Source organism: Camelus bactrianus, chromosome 4 (genome assembly GCF_048773025.1).
Source record: "Camelus bactrianus isolate YW-2024 breed Bactrian camel chromosome 4, ASM4877302v1, whole genome shotgun sequence".
Taxonomy (NCBI): domain Eukaryota; kingdom Metazoa; phylum Chordata; class Mammalia; order Artiodactyla; family Camelidae; genus Camelus; species Camelus bactrianus.
The window spans coordinates 31,438,266-31,452,421 of NC_133542.1; the positions used below are offsets into that span (position 1 = coordinate 31,438,266).

Genomic DNA, 14,156 nt, shown 5'->3' on the forward strand with positions numbered 1-14,156 from the left:
AATGGGAGGGAAAAAAAAAAAAAAAAAAAAAAAGGAAAAAAAGGAAGGAGGAAAAAAAAAAAAAAAGAAAAGAAGCGGCCGTACATCCGGGACCCTCCGCCTGCCCCGCCCCGGAAATGACGTTTATGCCGGGGTAGGGCCACGCTTCAAAGCGGATTCTTTCCCTGCTGTAACTGGGCGTCCCGCAAGGTGTCTGGAATTGTCCTGAACACATCCTCTCCCCTATTGCCGTTACCCTCTCCCGGCTCTGGGGCTTCCTTGCACAAAGTTGGCTGCTGCGACTCGATTCTCGTTTCACAGAAAGTATCCTCTGTGCCACACTCCGAAATTCCCACTCCAGCCTCGCTAGGGCGTGTCGTAGCGTACCTCTGAGGGAACCCTGGGGTGACCTCAGCTCCTACCAAACCTAGCGCATCTCTTCGGAGCCCTTTCTCAGAACCCCGGCCTCGCGCCCCTCAGTCCCAGTTCGAGGGCTGTCAGTCAGGCGCTGAGCCCGCCCCTTCCGGCGACTCACCGGGCCCGCCTCCTCCCCTCTTCCCTCCCCCACCCCTCCCTGTGCGAGTGTCTCCCTCTCCCTCTCGCTCCCTCTCTCTCTCCCTCTCTCTCTCTTTTGTGAGTTATAGCAACCGTTGCCTTGTGAATCAAGCGCCATAGTCACCGTAGTCCTGGCGACTGTTACCCATCAACAACAACTACTCCTCTCCTCCTCCTCCTCCTCTTCCTCCTCCTCCTCCCCACCACCACCATCTCCATCACCCACCAACAACACCACAATAATCCACAGCCAAGGTGAATATTCTTCGGTCTCTACCTGTGTGTGGGAGCGTGTGGATGCGTGTGAACGCGTGTGTCCGTGCGTGTGTGTGTCCGTGTGTGCGAGCCGAGTGTGGCTGTGCGGGGGTCTCACTCCTGACACCCGGGCTGCCGCGGCGGCGCCGCTGCCGAGGGGCTCCGTCCCCCGGGCTTGTTTACAATGGACCGTGCGCGCCGCGGCGGGGTCGGGGGTGTGGGCGCCGCGCCGCCCGCCCGCCCGCCGGCCCCGGCCCTCCGCGGCCGCGCTTCAGGGATGGAGCGGGAGCTCGGGGGGCTGCGAGCCGAGCGGGAGAGGGAGCCACAGTTTTGCGCTGCGGGTAGTGGAGCTCACCCCTAGGTCTGGGTCTGAGGAGGAGGGTCAGGTGAAGATAAGGATTTTTTTCTTTCTTTAATTTTCATCTTTTTAAAAGCTGCTCGGTTCCTGCTTCTTTCAAAACTGGAATAGACAACATTGTGCACGGGGAAACACAAGAGGTGCTGTTTTGTTGTTGTTGTTGTTCACTTGTGGGGCCTTGTTATGGGTTTTGTTATTTTTATCCTCGTACAACGGTGAACTTTTCCCACCGCCTATTCCCTTCATTTTTGCCCCTCTTTGCCTTGTGCTAAATGGGCTGCTCTTCTTTTACCATCATCAGCTGCACGGTTTTCTTTTTTTTCTTTTAAAACTGTGTTTTCTTTGTGCTGCAAACAGTCTTAATATCCATTCAGCACTCTTCCCTCCCCCTCTTTCTTCTCCCCCCACACCCCTTGCACACACATTGAAACCAGGGGCCTCTTGGCTGGGCTCTTTGCTGCACTGGGAAAGAGATCTTTTTTTTTTACAAAAGTCTCTCTCTCCTCTTTTTTGGGGTGTGTGTGTATGTGTGTGTGTGTGTGTGTATGTGTGTGTGTGTGATTTAAACCGGATGCAGGGCATCTGTGATACTTGGGTTAGTAGTTATTGACAGTGCTTTATCCTTCATGTGGAAATGGGAGAGGTACTGGTGAGGTTCCATTTCACTTTGACGAACCTCCTTCCCCACAGTGGAGTGTTAACAATTTTCATTGTGGTTATGAGACTTTGTGTGTGATAAACAGGGAAAGGATATAAGGAAGCTTTGTGAGAACTCAGTTTACAGTGGTATTTGTGACAGTTATGGTACTTTAAAGAGTTTTTTCTTTTTTCATCTTCTCTGTTCGTTTTCCTTTGAGAGTTGAAATTGAAGTCAAGTTGTTCATAAAGAATGTATGAAGCTTCTCAACTTAAAACGTGTGTATCTTTCACTTTCTTTGTGGTTGTTAAAATCTAGACATGTGTGTACTTAACATAGTCTTTTATTTACTTTTTGGTTTTCTTTGGATAGTGACTTAAACCTGCTGAAGAGAGAGAACTTTTTCCTTTTCAGATCGTACCTTCAAAATTCTGTTTTTCTCTGTAGATTTGAATACTTATCAGTCCTCAAGTAGTAGGCTTTTGGTTAGAAGTAACTCAGTTTTACAGATCCTGTAAATTTGTTCATTTTGTAGTATTACATTTAATTAATAGATTATCAGTAAAGAGTTTTGATAGTGAATGTGTGCTGAAACAAATACAATGTAAAATTATATTTGCACATATTGAAGTTTCCAATTGGGAATTTTAAAATACGTATCTAAATAGTCTTCTTTCTAACAGCAAACATACATTGATTTACCTGACCGAGCAGCCTGTGAATAACGTGACAGTATTAATTATCCTTGAAATTGTCAGTGAGCTGGTTGGGTAACTGTAATGCTATTAAGGCTAATATTTTGTAAAAGAAGAGTTGAGGTTTTAAAAAACTTTTCCTTTTTAAAAAATCATTTCCTTGCTATTTTAAATGAAGATGATATTTTGTTCTGAAAGAAGCCTTTCTCAAAGCACTCAAATATCTTTATATTTACTCCCCCCTCCCCAACCTAGGTTTCATGCAAATCTCTAATACTAACCTGTATTTTTTTTTTCTGTTCAGATGAGTGTCAAATGCCTGAACACTTTTGGATGGTGAAGTTCCTGGGTCCTATAAACTCTCTGAAGTTAATAGGAGTTTTGCTGTCTTGAGACAGTTTCAGATCTTATGCCATTTACATAAGACATTTTTAGTTGAGTAGATTATATGCTATAATTTTATGGATTAATACTTTTCTTTGCAGGGTCCAAGAACTTTTTTGAGGCATTTCACTCATTATGACTATCTCAGGTTTTCTGTAATTTAGATTTTCATTCACAAGGTGATTTGAGAGCAGAACTTAAATTGAATCCTATTACTTATACATTTTGAAAAGCGTATATATGATACAACAGTTGCTGATAGAGATGCTTTGGACTTAAGTATCTCAACATTATTCATACAGATTATAAGTAAATAATAACCAGAAATACTGTCAAATGATAAGAAATTTAACACAAGGATAAATATTTAGTAGCACTTAGTTTATTTTTTCTGTGATGTTTTTCCTTGGAGGGACTGTATTATATATTGGTATTCTCTTGTGTTTGTTTTTAGACTAAATATAAAACTGAAAAGTGGCCAGGGTTTGAAACTAAATCTATTAAATAGGAATCACTTGTAACATGTTTTGAGTAGCTGAATATCTGTGATTCATTGTATGTCATAATGCCTATCTCAGTCTTTTTAGATTATTGTGCCTATGAGTTACACAGTGAATTAAATGGTATGGGCATATTTATGTAGTACATTTATGTATATAACAGTAAACTAAAATTCATTCCTAAAATGCATTATTCTACAGTGTTTTCATTATATGGGGTAGTTATGCCTAATTTAAAAAATATATTATTCTTCAAGTAGTTACGTAGTCTTGAACTCAGGTATACAAATAAAAGATGTATAGTTTATAAGTTTAGTATACTCAAAAGAGTTATAGTTTATAAATTTAATATACTTTAACCCTAAACAGTTTTTTAACCCAAAGCAAATTTAATGGTAAAAAAAAAATTACCATTAAAAATTAGCAGTTAAAAAATGAATTGTAATTCAAGATAGATTCACTCTACTATTTAAATGATGATGTGTGTTACTTTTTGGTAACATGTTTCATTATTGAGGAAGTTGATGTTGTGTGTGCTTTCCTCTAAACTGTCAACTGAAGAAATCAGTAGGTGGAGTATGATTTTGCATCTCAGATTTTACAGTAAGTGAGTGTGTGTGTGTGTGTGTGTGTGTGTGTGTGTATATACACGTGTGTGTGTGTTTAAAAGGGTGGGTATAGTGTCAGCATTGTTTTAAACTCATGTAGGAAGAGTTAAAAAAAAAAAAACCAAACTTTTCTCAACAGTGTAATAGGAATGTTACTTTGTTCTTGCTATCTGTAGTGAGACTATGTTACAAGAAATGAGAATACCAATCACTAAACTTTTAAGTTACAAAGCATCTTCAAAGGAAGAAACCTTTAAATTTATGAAAAGTCTGCTAGTTTTGGAAGGTTTCTTTTATTTGTTTGTTCTGTTTTTTATGCTGTGCATTAGGCTGAAAATCCTCTACTTCTAGTTATTTAAGAATAAACAGTTTCCCTAATGGAATCGTTTGCTTTAACTCTTTGGTATAGATTCCCAGTGGCTGTTGCAAAACAGATTTTAAATTCCTCTCTGTTCACAGGTGCATAGTGTTCCCATATTTTGGAAATCCAAGATTAAGTGGATTTGATTAAATCTAGCTTTGTTAGAGACAGATGGCTGCTTTAAACAGGTGTCACTTTCATATCTAGTGCATTGTGTTGAGACTTCCAGTGGTTCACAAAGGGTTGTCTAAAGCAGGTGGCATCCTTTGCTTTTGTCCTTGGTAAAATATACTTTTAGAGTTAATTATTTTCCTAGAAAGTTTTTTAAGTTGAAGATTCTTTCAGAAAACACTTAGAATTCTTAAAAGTAATGGTAAATTCCCTTTGAATCCAGAAAAAGTACTCAGGAGCACTTTACACAATTAGTGACATTTATCTGAAGCAAAAAACCAAAGTAGATTTGAATAAAGTGAAATTTGGTTAACATGACAAGTTAACTTTTGCCATCTCATAATTGAATTTTTTTTTCAGCATTATTTTAATTTGATTGATAAATGTTGGAAACTGGTATTGTTTTTGTTGGTTCGTTATTTTAAATATTTTCAGATGAAAACGTTTTCCTGACCTTCAATTGTTACTATAGTTTTTAGCATGCTCTTTTTTAAGTGAAAATTGTTTTTAAGCATTAATGTTTAAAAGTATGTCCTGGAGTAAATAAAAGAGTATTAACCTATTGATTTCTAAGGTTCATTTTTACTCAGATTCTATACTTTTTTGGTGGGAATTTTATACATCTTACAACAGATGCACCAGAGGGTGCTGTGCTGTTTGCAACATGAGATTATTATCACTAAGAATGTGAACTGATAAGAACTTTTATTTAAAGGAGAAAATTTAATTACATATGCATTCAAGCATATAATAGCCTTATTTCTATGGAGTCTAAATTTAATATACTGTCTTAATTGTCAGTTTTATATCAAAGCCTCTCTCAGTACTAATATATATATGTATATATATTAGCACAGAATAACACAATATCAAGATTGATATATTTGGCATCATCTGAATGTTGGCTTTCATCTTATACACATATACATTTATCATTATTTTATACAGGTATTTTAATCTATCTAAAAATTTTAGTTTGACTCAATCATACTCTTGGTAGTATGGCTTTATACTCTGTAACTTTGGTATTGTTGCACTTAACAGTATATTGTATATCCTTATAACATTTATATAAGGCATAATTAGTGATAACGCTTTTTATGATATAATCTAAAAAAGCTATCTCAGAAATATAAATGATAATAATAGTTATCAGGCTACTTAATTAAGTCAACAACAATAATAATAAAAATTGGAGAACTGCATCCCTACTTCATGCCATTAGAATAGTCTGGTTTGAATATTTAACTTGGCTTTATTATCTGAAAAGTTTTAAATTCTTTGCTTTACTCTGTGCCTTATACTTCTAAACTGAAAGTGATCATATATTGCTTTATGTATCTGAGTATTTGTTCAGTGAGAGTTTTTTTCAGGAGAACTATTGAATTCAGTCTTTGGGGCTCTTGCTGCATCACTGACTTTCCTTCCTCAACAGTACATATGTACTCTAAGAGACAAATACTAAAACAGTGGTAGTCAGTATCTCTGTCACGTAAGCTTAGACACATGAAGTTATATCATAGAAACTTTTTTTACAGGAAATAAATTTATAGTATTGTCCCACGTTTAAGTACAATCAGCAAAATGTGGTTATTTTTTCAAAGTACCTTTATAAGACATAGTACTTCATGTGTTGGAGTGCCACAGAGAATCCAAAACAATGATAGAGAATAATAATATTTTAAAATATTAGTCTTGTTAAAGTAGGCTAGGTGATTCTACCAATTCATTAACATAAACCAATTAGTTTATGCTATTGAAGTTTTTAAAGTATATTATATGACATTGTTTTAAAACCTTTATATTTGAAGTTTTACATTTCACATCAAAGTACAAAATGTATTTAATGAAAATGAATGAGTTAAAAAGTTAGAATGTATTTAGATTATCAAATAGGGATATGTTTTTGTTGTTCAGATAGATTGAGGATAAGTGTATTGGTTGAAAACACAACCTTTGGACTCACATTTCAGATAATCTTATTAGCTATGAGACCTTGGCCAAGTTATTTTGCTTCACTTAGCCTCAGTCTTCTCATTTGAAAAATAGGATCCATCTTATCTGCCTTACTCAGTTTTGTGAAGAGTAAGTGAGCTAATTCTTGTAATGGGCTTTGCTCAGTATTCAACAGAGAATGCATGCTCAATACATGTTGGCTCTTACTATTGGGGAATACTGAGAAGATACCCACTCTACTGTTTTTGCCATCTAAGAATCCTTTTAATTTGCTTTTGACCATCTTCCCAATGAGTCCTAAGTTTTGAAAGACTTTGCCCAATGATCTACACTCATTAAATAATTATTCCCTCTTCCCCGCCTTTTAAAAATAAATCAAAGACATGAAGCTATCGACTGTAAGTTTGGATTACCATTTGATAACCAGTCGTGTTACTACACTGAATTAATAGGATGCTAGCCCAAAGTTTTATTTTAGTTTTGCTCTGCAGCCTTATTATAATGGATTCCTTTTATGTTTGAGTAACTCTACTAGTCTAGGGAATCTAAGGCTGAGAATTAATGAAGTAACATTTCATGAACTCTTGCTATTCCCATTGTCCATTTCATTGTCCAATTTATGTTTTCCTTTTCACACCTGTTATATATGAATTCATTTGGAAACATTTTGAGCCCTATATATAAACTTCATACAAAATGCAGTCATAAATATACAATAATGACAATAAATAGTTGTATAAAGAAGAATTCATCAAGGAATTATTTATAATTTATAATTCCTTGATGAATTATAAGTTTATAATGCACTGCTTTGAATTGTTATTTTACTAACAGTAGAACAATATGTGAGATCACCATTTGTATACCTGTAGCAATAAGTAATTTTAGAATAATTTGCCAACCCCAATCTTGAGATAGAAAGTAACCTTGGAACCTTACTCAGTAAAATACATAACATGAAATACTGGAAGAAAAAAGTCACCTTTGGCTCCCTTTGTTAGATATTAAAGATGTTGAAAGAATCACTTTAGTTGGCTGTTATACCTAAAGTTGCTATTCAGTAATTTGCCATATTTCTGTTTTTCTAAGCATTTCGCTAAGAATGAATTGTCTTTCTCATTTTAGAGTGATCTAAATAAGCTCAACCTTTCTCAAACTGGAAATGTGATTTGTACGTTACAATTGAAAATTTACCTGGTACCGTGTGTCATCTTTTTTGCTGAAGCATTATATATTGTACAGCGTTTTTTTCTGTCTCCCTCATCTTACATGCTCTCATCCTCCCACTGCTGTTAAATGTTCAACTAATTGTATAATTCCTTTTACATTGTTTTTATAGATAATTAGTCCCAACATATAAAGTAGGCAGATTCTCAGCTCAGCCATCCGCTCTGCTTCCTTTGTCCAGTGAGTTTGACACACATTTTGAAAGGAACTGGGAGCAGTCTAGGCAATGTGACTTAGATGGTAAGGTTGTGTATCATTCTTACTGTTTTCAATCATCTGTTATCTTATAATTTCTATCTTTCTGATTGCCCTCTTGAACAAATACATATTGTTATTCTACTAATGATGTAAACTGAGCATGATTTTGCTCCAGAAGTTTCCCCTCTTAGTCCCAGCTCTGTACTGGCCTCTGGCTAAACACTTGAGGTTGAATCTGTAGTTTAGTCCAAAAATAATGTGTTTGCACAGTCACATATGCCTCGCCATCACCAACCTTTAACAGCTAGATTCTTTGTTCTCACTGCTTTTATTAGAAGCTGTGATGGCCAGTCAGTATTCAGTATTTCTTGCCTTCACTCCCAGTGCCTGATCAAGAGTACCAGAGGTCTTCCTCTTAGACAAAAATGGACAAGGGGTAATGGGAGCTGAGCCCAGGAAAACTAAGCGTGCGGCAGCTGGCCTGAAAATGAAAGTACATTAGTTGGTGAGAGAGGACAGATAAATTGAGACATGCTGTGGAGGGACAAAAGAGAGAAGGTGACTAGGCTGAGACATAAAGGCCTTCAAAAGTGCCCGCCAAAAAGAGTAAAGATGAGAAAACAAAGGTTCTGTCCTGGTACTCAGTCTGCCCCTAACTGAAACTGTAGGCTAGTTACTTAAACCTTCTAGGTCTCAGTTTCTCCATTTGTAAAATGAAACAGTAGGTCTGTGTGATCTCTAAAGCCCTTTCCAACCTATGATTCCATGGTGAGGTTGGTGTGGGGAAAGAGGAAACAAGCCAATAATTTGGAGCCTGGAATTGGTGTTTCATTTATGATAGCGTTCTGCTTGCCTGTTGTTCCTTCTGAGAGAAAAAGAAAACCCAGAGCCTGGGACTAGCATCATGACTGTACCCATGGCACCGTCTCAGAAGGTTCCACCGTTTCAGTGGCCCCTGTAGGGAGCTGAGGCCAAGTGCCCTGATGTCCTCACCCACATAGGAATTAGCTGAGTGTCCCAGCTTGAGCTCCCACCGAGCCAGCTCCTCTATGTCTGTGTGCCAGACAAGTGTCTGACAGTTGGGGCTCCTGCCTGTTGCTCACCAACGAGATACTTAAAACAGGACATAATTTCCCACGTATGTGGACAAGCAAATTGACAGAGGGGGAGAAGGCAAGCTTGTGCGCGTGTGCTCTCTCTCTCATTAGAAGCAATAAAAATTTAGTTTCTGGTGATCTCATTTTTCAACATTTCTAAACTATTTATTAAAGCCTTGACTTTTTTCATCCCTTCATGCTATGCAGCTAGTTTTGAGAAGAGCTGAAATCCTGTCAAGCAGTCTGGGCAAGTTCTGAGGGCTTTTGGACTACTGGGGGCCCTGCTCTGGGAAGGATTGCCATTAGCCACACTAGTGTTCTTTTATATTTTTCCATTGACAATAATTTTGCCTTTTTCTGAATATTGTTTATACTTGGATGAACATTCTTTTCATTCAGGTCTGGTGGCAGAAAAATCATTGTCTTTTGGTCAAGAAGTATGCATTCTCATAACATTTATCTTTAATGTTAATCTGGCAAGTGCACTTACAAGATTTTAGAGGATGGCAGTCTGTGAAGAGAAGTATTTCTGCATTAGCTCAAGATAAGCCTAACATTTTGCTATATCTCACCTCACCTCTTTTACCAGTTTAATAAGGAGTATATGAAAGACTAGTAGACTATAATTGTTGTTTTAAAATTATTTTAAATGCTATTATTTATTGATTAATATGAATGTATTCAAGTTTATATTTAAGGTTCTCTACTACATTCATATTTGAATGCTTGATAACTTTATACATTTCAGTAAAATAACTATCATCCTTAAAGATGCATCTGGCCCTCTTCAGTCTCAATCAGCATAGTTTATCTTAACATGCAGAATCATTTTAGAAACCCTTTGCTTGTCAGTTAAATTTTTTTCTTCCAAGCATTAGTTGTGGGGATGGTGAGGGAGGTTGCTGGAGAGGAGCAGGAAGAAAGAGATACATTTAGAAATCGTATCCTGTTTCCATTGTTGAATACCAGTGCATTGCACATTCTCCCCAATTTGTTTTCCTGGACTGTGAAGTTTTGGTGGAAGTAGAGGTTGGGGTGGGGATTGCAGGGCATGGGGAGGGGAGAAACAGGAATGACTCAGGTGATCCGGTATTTCTTACAGATCTGTTTCCTTTTCTGCTATGGTAGTAAGCAGAGTACATATACTTTTGTGTGGATATGCATTTTATTACTTTATCTTGGTCTGTTACTCCTTTTCTCCAAAAGACTATATCTCTATATGTCCTTTAGTACATTAGTGGATGTGCTGTAGTATCCTTCTCTTTTAAAGAGCCTATGTTGTGATTTAGTCATGCACAGACTTAGAAAGTTTGAAGTAAGAGACAGAAGTAGTGAGCAAATCTAGTGTGTGTGCTAGATAATAGAAATGATGCTTTAAATCCACCTCTCTGCGTTTTGCTTTGGGTAGATTGTTTTGTGGATATATTTTTTGTAATAGAACCTAGATTTTCCCGCTACTCCCATTTAGGCTGACACTTTAAAGAACCGAAGAGTGTAATCTGTCACATCAGGCTTTCACTGATTGGCATATGATTATATCTGATGACAGTCTTGGAGATGAGTTTTAATGAAGTGTCAGCATAAGGGTCATTAATAAAAAGCTCATGAAAAGATACTATATTAGTGATCTGAAAATCACTTTTACCAGCTTAAATATACAATATGCATATTTTGATGTGCCATGATGAAAAGCCAACATGAAATATTAATATACAGATACCAGATAAAGTTAGATTCTTTGTTTTGATCATGTAACATGATCACATTACATATTTCTAAAGGACATTTTAAAACATGACATTTTGTTTAAAAGCCACTTTATATTTTTAGGGTGTATTTATATTAAGAAAAATGGATTTTAGCTTATATGTAGTGTTTTGTGTATATATGTGTATTTGTGTATAGACCTTTAGAAAGTCATTTTATTGTACATTTTGCTTGGTACTTCAGAACTTCTGTCAGTACTGATTTTGCTCATTGGTTTTTGCATTAACATATCTTGGAACAGTATTAGGAACCACCCCAGTGCTATTTTCTTGAGGCAAAGAAAATTAGGGGAAATGTTTGACTTAAGTTCTTTGAATGACCTTCCTATGATTTGGGGAACAATTTTTAATAGTGCCTCACATTATGCATGATTTTTAGAAGCTACCTTTAGTTAACAGAGGTCATGAATGCTGAAATTGAATTAAATTATAGTTAAAGACAAAATTTGTAATTCTATTATAGTAGATAAAGCTGTTATGCTGCTGGATCAACATTTGATCTGTTGTTTTTAGAAGTCTGCCAAGTTTTGAAATTTGAAACCTTTTAAATAATGTTGAATGCGTAGAGCTGTATAATAGATGTGGATTTATATTTCAGCAAAGGTTTGAGAGCCATATGGTTTGGAAGTGAGGTAGGATTTTATCTTTGAATCTAGATGGTGATGTATTTTCATATTTTGATTGGGTTAGATTTACTTGAGCATTTATTAGTCTTGTTAGAAATGCCAGTGACCATGGGATGGAGATGAAGATCAGAGTAATTTGTGAGAGGAGATCATTATAGTGGTCCTGGTACATCACTCCCCTCCAGTCATGCTGTCCTTGGCAAACTTTAAAGTAAAGGCTTCTTTCTTGGATAATGTAAGCCTCTATTTTATTGTATTTTTGTTAATTTACACTGCTGTCTGAAATTTCCTAAATCCTATAGTACAGTCTTGAGTGATGCATTATCCCTGAGCTTTGGAAGTTCCACCTTACCTTTTAGTTTACAGACCTTAGAAAGAATGCTAATAGATGAGACCGCATGCCTAGAACAATACCTTAATCTGAAGGAATGGCATAAGAATGAGGGTAAATTGGGGCAGGATCATATAATTGGAAAACTATAGTATGAACAATGATTCGAACAGTACAGAGAAGAAGAAGGGTGATGTTAGGGGCTACATAAGAAGTCTAGTTTGCCATATTAAGCACATCTAGTAATAGTACCACTACAATTAATAACATTGTTTCTAATGTTTTATTCAAAAACATTCTAGCTGAGACATAAGAAATCATTGGTTATGTTAGTCTGTACGCTTGTGGTTTTACATCATTTTCCTGTAGCTTTACTTTTGAATGAAGAATTAAAGGATTTATATCAATGTGTATGTAGTGCCAGTACTATTTTGGTTAATTTAGGAGTCCTGAAATGGCACAAATTTCTATTGTATTAAGGAGTGTTTTGAAAGAAAAGAGAGAAATGAGGTATTTGATACAGTTACATATTCCCAGCTACATGGTGTGGACATATTTTTTAAGATTTCAAATTGTAGAAGGCAGAAATGACAGATTATATTTGGGAATCAAGAAGCATTAAAAAGGATGGAAGGAGATACTGAAAATGCAGTTAGGTGAAATTAGAGAATTTTGAGATAAAGATTAAAAATACGGTGATATGGATAAATCAGTGTAAATGGTGAAATAATTGGTTAGATGAAAATCTTTTTTTTTGCCATAATATGACTTTAACTAATAGGGGAAACTGAGGAACAGATTGTATTGTTTCCTGTGTGCACCACATTTGTTTTTTTTATTTGTCTGAAATATTTACAATAAAGCTCTGGGACCTTTTGACTATTATTGTATGGAGTTTCAGTATTAATGTTGTGTATAGAAAAGAATTAAACTGAGATGTTGCATTAGAGTTTTCTTATAATTATTTTATTATTACAAAGTTATAGAATGTATTAGTATACAAAATTAATATATTCAATTAGAATATCTGATTAGCTTATCTGATATCTAAAGCAGTTTACATTTGGGAAGACAACGTATAGCGAAAAACTATGTACTCTTAAGATATATATTCTTAAACCTTTCTTATTTTGAAACTTTTAAAACTAACAGTGAAGTATATAGAATAGTATCATGAACCCATGTGTCCATCACACAGACTTAATTATTATGTTCTACTCTTAAAGCTGTATAATTTGAAATGATTTGTTTATTGAAATAAACTTGAATCCTACTTTACTCTACATTTTCTGAAAAAAATGGAAGTCCAGTGTTAAGAACAGACTCAATGTAGACTTGGAAACTGTGCTCACATTATGTTTAAGACAATATTTCAGGGATTGATCTTCATGTTTCTTCTCAGCACAGCATTTGTAAATCAGGAAGTTTGTTCACAGTTGTTGGTCAAGTCTTTTGTTTAGTCATTCCAGGCTCTTCTCCTTGAAATATGACCTATTATTAAAAAGGGAGCAAGCACAAGGACTGCAGCCCTTACGTGCAGGACACAGGAAAACAACTGTTTTGAGATATACCTCATAGGTGAAAGGGATTAATTGTACATTATTCTTTTCACTTGTTTGTGGGTAGATTCGGGTGAACTGTTAAGAGCCATTTTGTAAGTTGATAAGAGAAGAGAACCAACTGTCTTCTGGACTATTCTCTTCAAAGTTAGCTACTTGGATTTAAGAAGAGATAGCCATTGGTAAGAGTTAATGTACTGAAAACTTATGACATCATTTTAAGCAGGTTAATATTTCTGATTCACTATCTTAAGGGAATGAGGAGAGTCCCTTAGTTTTTTTGTTTGACTGAAGTCAGGCAGATATGAAAGAAGCTAATTTTCCAATGCTAGAGTCTATTGCAAAAAAAAAAAAAATCTATTATTCATGTTGGAAATTATTCTGTAATGAGCAGAATAATATGTATAACAAATAATGATTAATGTCATTTTAATAAACAACACAAAATGTAGTCCTCAATCTCTTTATTTAAAAGCTAATGTTTCTTGTTGTTTGAATCTAATTACAGGCATGAAGAAGTAAATACATTACATTATATTAGGCCTGTATTTTTTGGTTATGTAACTTTAATCATTAAACTTCTCTCTGATCCAAAAAGTTCCATAGAAATGTACATGACTTAATATAATTATTTTGACAGTTTTTAAAAGTATTTCTACTAGAGGATTACTAGCCAGACAGAATAGTAGAGTGAGACAAAATGATGCACTAATTAAATGATCGTATCCCATAAATAAACTACCATTTCTTTTCTCAAAGGGTTATATTTAATTATTTCTGCCATTAGAAAACATCTAAGTTAAGTGATCCTGTATATTAGGTTTTCATACATTTAAGCTTTCCAAAGGTAGATAGAAGATGTAATGTAAACAAGAGAACATCAGTATAAAGCT

At 35.7% G+C, this 14,156-nt stretch overlaps 1 protein-coding gene across 3 annotated transcripts in view; it reads left to right on the forward strand.

The window, feature by feature from the left end:
• The first annotated feature begins 522 nt into the window (after nt 1-522).
• Nucleotides 523-14,156, forward strand: part of RFX3 (regulatory factor X3) — a 276,215-nt gene continuing 262,581 nt past the window's right edge. For all 3 annotated transcript variants that reach the window (XM_045504958.2, XM_010967889.3, XM_045504959.2), the window contains exon 1: nt 523-789. The gene's annotated coding sequence lies outside the window, so the exon portion shown is untranslated. The remainder of the gene's footprint in view (nt 790-14,156) is intronic.